This window comes from Mytilus edulis, chromosome 1 (genome assembly GCF_963676685.1).
Source record: "Mytilus edulis chromosome 1, xbMytEdul2.2, whole genome shotgun sequence".
Classification (NCBI taxonomy): Eukaryota; Metazoa; Mollusca; class Bivalvia; order Mytilida; family Mytilidae; genus Mytilus; species Mytilus edulis.
This window is the reverse complement of record NC_092344.1, coordinates 104171109-104177108: the sequence shown is the minus strand read 5'-3', so window position 1 is coordinate 104177108 and position 6000 is coordinate 104171109.

Here is a 6000-nt window from a genome sequence, read left to right as displayed (position 1 = left end):
GCCAAAGGGGGGTAACTAGAACATATTTCGCATCGTAATTACTAGTTTTTTTTAGAAAAAACAAACCAATTACTTCTTGGCTTCATAAAAGACTGTAATAATAATATAAATTTATTTGGCCGAAAACATAAATCTTTACATACATGAATTACAATAATATAAAGAACAATTACCAATACATATACAAATATTAATACTTATTCAGTTAAACTAGAATAATATAAATTAAGGCGGGCCACAAAAATTAAATATCCGCCAAACTAGCCCGCCAAACAAAACCAAACAAGTTACAGATGTGGTTAAACCCAAGAGATGTAACACTCTCTTGAAAGTTCAACTCCAAGCAGGAAGAATAAAACACTTCTTCAGCTGCTAGATCTACTTAGGAGATACTCACGGAAATCTCTCCTAAAAGTAGAGTACCTTAAAGAGACATATATACACTAATGAATCCAAAGGATGAAACACTCCCTTGAAAATTCAAACACCTAAGGAATGAAACACTCCCTTTAGGCTAGCCTATAAAAACTAAATAATAATAATGACATACATGAAGACAAAATACAAAATACTAAATTATTTACATATGATTAATAGCATGCTGGAAACACTGGCGCAATTCATATTGCCCAGCTTCATTAAGGTGAAGCCCACCATCTTTAAAAGCAAATAATGACCTTACTGGAATGCCTTTATGAAAAAATCTTTTAAAAGACCTAATATAGCTTAAATTACTCTTAGAGCACATCCTGCTCAATTCTAAATTAACACTTTTACACTTATTACCTGTATAAGAAAAATCAACAGGCCTTGGCAGAATAGAAGATATAAAAATTTTAATACTGGATGAATAAGATTTGATAGTAACAATAAGTTCCCTAAAATCAGCAATAATTTTGTCAACAGAGTTATTAACTATATCATTCGTACCTAAGTGAATAATAATATGAGAATAGTTAGCTAAACATATATCTCTACCCTTAATCATGTTTCTTAAAGAATATATCCTGGCTCCTCTGACCGCGACCAAATCCATGCAAATTATGTCATCCAAATATTTCCCTATAGAATCTGTAAAAACCAAAACCTTCTTACTGGTCACAACTTCTGAAAGACAATCAAACAAATTTTGCCATATTTCTAACTACAGAAATTTTATCCTTCATAGAAAATTCTAAATATATTTTATAGGCATCGCTTGCCCAGTCCCCGTGTAATTGAATAAGATCACTAGGTACATGTGAACTAAATGCAAAAGTGGCACCACCTCTCCTAAAACTATGTGATGAATATAGATTAGGATCTCTCCCTGTCTTCAGAATAACAGATTTCAGCTTTCTCTGGAACTGACCATAAGTGACTGGTGTCAACTTCGAATTCTTACTTATAACAAAGGCAGGGGAATCATGAGATGCCGGAACTTTACTACACATATGATTATACGCAGAAACCGGACAAAGGACAGAGCCAGGGATTTTAACCAACGGAATCTTTAATCTTCTTTCCCCATGTTGAATAGTCTTAGTCCATTCAAAAACAACTATAGCAATATCGTTAACAACAAAGACTTTACCTCTGGTCAATTGCTTATTCTTGTCAAATTGAGAACAAGAATCTGGAACTAAGTTAGATTTCCTGGACATCAAGAAAAAGGCAAACAAAAAAAGACACCAATATACACAATCAGAACCATTTTCTAAATTAAAATGTACCACCATCTCTAATAAAATATCTGGTGAAATGGGTAAAGCTCTACGTGGCATATGTGACTTGGTTCGTGACAATCCTTTAAGCAGTAATTTATAAACAAAACTGTCTAAGTGTGGAAAAGAGCAATCCAACATTAAATGCATAACTTTTACACCATTAATATAATTCTTAATAGAATCTACAGATTTAAAAGACCGACTGAGAAATTGTGCATAACAACAAATAGTATCCAAATTTGCAGGAATAAAACTCATATTAAAGTACGTGCAAAATAGTAAAAAGGCTCTCCATTGGACTAATAAGTTTTTCTTCGATCCTAGCGCATATGCTGCTCTAGTAGAAACTTTAACATCCTCTTTTAACTGTAATAATTCTAAATCTGAAAAGCATTCAAAAATTTCTTTTATTGGCTGTCCAATGCTTGTTCAAATATAAACTTTATCAACGTAATTACCACTTATGCGAAAATTTAAACAAATGTTCTTCCGCACTAAACTCTTCTAATGAACCTGATACCGCATTATAGAACAATGCAGCAAATTTATCCGAAGTATGCCATCTCGATAAATAATCAGGTAACCTATTGTCAGTTCCTGCTAAATGAACAGCCCTAATCTCAAATTCGTATATAGCAGCAATGTAGCAAAGTTCTCTCAGACAACACTGTAAAAAGGTATCTCTGGACTTACCAGTGTTAATTACAGTAACAGAAGTAATGTTATCGCACAAAATACGAATTCTCTTTCCCCTGAAGCACTGCGCCCACAACTTTAAACATACTATAATAGATAATAACTCGAGACAGTTTATATGTAGATTAGACTCCATAATAAATTCTGGAAAAACTTGATGAAAGAATTTTCCACCAAACCAACCACCGCAACCCGACAAGCAAGCGTCAGAAGAAAAAACTTCGTCCGGTATCGACCATTCCTCTATCATCATCATTGATATGCCGTTGTAATGAGGTAGAAAATTGACCCACCACAATATATCATTTTGAACATAACTAGGCACTACAATATAACCAGTTTGATCGTAAGCTGATCTAAGCCAATTGAGCAACCTGCTCATAAATATACGTCCAGGTCTAACACAGCTCGCCATAAAATTTAATTTCCCTACCAACGATTGAATATCGCGTAATTTGGCAGATCTCTTGTTTGTCCAAAAAAGTAAAATTTCCTGAATATCTTTTAATTTATCGTCAGGAATTTGTAACAAAAGTTTACTAGTATCACATATTATCCCCAGAAACTCCATCCTAGTACTAGGAGAAACTGCCTTATGAGACGATTCTTCTAAACCACAGGAATCAAGTAAACGCTTTAATTCAATATATGCCTTATCGGCTCTGTCAACTGATTCCACCCCCGCAAAATCATCTAAATAGTTTACTATATCAAATCCCATTTGCCGATACATGAAAGCAACTGCATTTGTAACACGCTGGCAAATATGAGCAGCTGATCGCAAACCCATGCTGAGGACTCTATCGAAATATAAATGATCATTCCATTTGTATCCAACTAAGTGCACATCGTGTAAGTCAATGAAAATTTGTCTGTAAGCCCTACTCAAGTCCCGTTTGAAAATAAAACAGTTCCGACCATGCTTTTTAATAAGCTCTACTAATGCATCAACATTTGGATATTTTAAATGAACCTCATTTCCTAAATAGCTGTCTTTGTCAATATAACCGTTGATAGCACCCCCTCCTTTTACACTTAAGTCTAAGATGATCCTCCGTTCCTGAGAACCTTTTTTGGGAACACTATTCAGCGGCGAAATGACAATATCATGAGAAAACGGATTTACGTGAAACGGTCCTAATACTGCTTTCTTCTCGATTTCTTTTTTCAAATATTTCTCTAAATCATCCGGGAACTCGACCGCTCCCTTGTGATTTTGAACGATCTTCTCAGAAGAAAATTCAGTACAATTTTCACAACCAATAGGAAAACCGAATTCCAAAAATTGACAAATGTTTCTATCAAAATAATCTGTTAACATGAATTTGAAGAAGTCTATATTCAAATGCGAAACCACTGGGATTTTACTATCCTCAAAATTATACTTCTGCGAACTCATAATAAGTTCGTGATCCGACACAGATCTTTCTAAAAACTCAAACCAATGTTTATCTAAATTGTGTACTTCTTTGCAAACTGAACAATTTGAAAAATCTCTATTACCTTCATATACTACCGTATTGGAACTAGAAAAAATTTTACGTGCTTGATTTCGTTTCAAATATTCAGGATAAAAAATTTCAGCGTCAGGATTCATCGGAGAAAAAGATATATCTAGTTAGCACATTCAGGATGACTTAGTTTGCTTTTATCTTTTTTCCAGCATACTGCACAAATGTGCTGAACTACTCTCTGCTGACCTTTAATGAAAGTTGTATGTGACCCTTTGTGCGTACAACGGTTCCTATTAAAAAGAGTACAAAACCAAACCTGGTCATCCTTATTTTCCGACGACTTAGCGGGAAAACTCGATGTTTTTGCTTTAGGCACAATATACTGAGTAAGAATAGGAACTTCGATAGACGATGGATCATCATCCCAGGACTTCTGACCTAACTCAATTTTGCGTAACCACGCAGCATAAAAAGATAGCAGACCTTTCCAAGAATAAATATTGCTATAATATGTTATCTTCTTTAGTAGATTTAAACGACCTGACCTCTCTTTTTCTGAAATGTTTTTACTTGTAATTATCTCCAGCTCACCTGCAGTAAAAAGTTTAGGATCTAAATCGTTAAAGGACACAGACTCGTTAACGAATTCATATTGAAGAGCAGATTGGGGCCAGAGCAATTGAGTTTTGACTTTGTCGGAAGCCTTTGCTTTAATTCCGGACTTGGTTTTCTTGTTTTTCTTCTTTTTCTTTTCGTCACAATCTGACTCTGAATCGGAACTATCCGAAACCCTGATACAATCTACTTTCTTTTTACCCTTCTTAACAGTGACAGAGTGAGATTTTTCAGATGAAGTACTAGAAGACGAATCAGAATCAATTGTTTGCTCAAGAAGACCTAGCTTTGATAACTTCTTGTCTACTATTTCGTTTAATTTTTCAAATTGCCTAAGTTCATTTAGTGAAGGGTCTTTAATTGATTTTTCCCGTAAAACCTTCTCTTTACTTTTGTCGCTAGATGTCGTAGCCACTTTCTTATGTAAAGTACTTTTACTCTCACCTTTCTCTTTTTCTAACTCCTGCTGTTTTCTCTTTAACTCTTCCTTCAACTTCAACTTTTCGTTTTGTAATCTCTGTGATTTTAAATCATCTTCTGTGCTTTTTAACTCCGCCCTTAAACATCTCAACTCCTCGTCTTCAGCATCATCTTCATTGCAGGATTTGTCTAGACTGAGGGCTGCCGCCAACTTCTTCTTCGCACTGCTTAGAGATTTTTTCTCGTCCCTCACGTCCAACTTCCTTTTAACACTGCTTGGATCTTCAAGTTTCTTCTCCTCTTTGGTTTCCCCCGCATCTGGGATCCCGTACTCCGATAGTGACTTATAATTCAATCCATGGACGTCTCTGCGAGGTCTGTCGGCCATCGTCAAACTTTTAACTTCAAACTTCTAACTCTAAATTTCGATCTGATTACTCTAACGTATTCTAATGTAATGCGAAAATACAGACACTAATCTGTTTATACCTGATTTTACAGACACTAATCTGTTTATACCTGATTTTAGCAGTTTTTATTTTTTCTGTAAAGTTATGTTTTTAGAATCTTTCTCCAATTCAGGAGCACCTCAATTGAAGAGTAATTATCCACTAAAAAGTCAGGAGTCTACTTCGTCAAAATTGGGGAGAGCAACTGCAGTTTTTAATCTTTCTGTAAAGTTATGTTTTTATAATCTTTCTCCAATTCAGGAGCACCTCAATTGATGAGTAATTAACAGTCAGGAGTCTACTTCGTCAAAATTATCTCCCCATTACGCCAGTTTATTTTCACAATCGTAGAAATGGAAGCCATTGTAGGGATGACGCGCTACCAATTTTGCTCTTTGAAACCGATAAATGTATCCACAATTGCACCATTACGATCCGTATATGTCAGTTGTATTTTAAAAGACAAATGTATCAACTAGCTAATGAGCATCAGTTAATGATCTTTTCTGCATTGATTCAACTTAAAACTATTGTCTGATCGGTTGTCAGGTGGAATTTTCGAAAATTAATAAACATTTAAAAAAATTCTAATTAAATATTTCGTGGAAGGGCAGACTAGATTTTTTTAGTGGTTGAAGACTATAAACCCTAGTTATCACA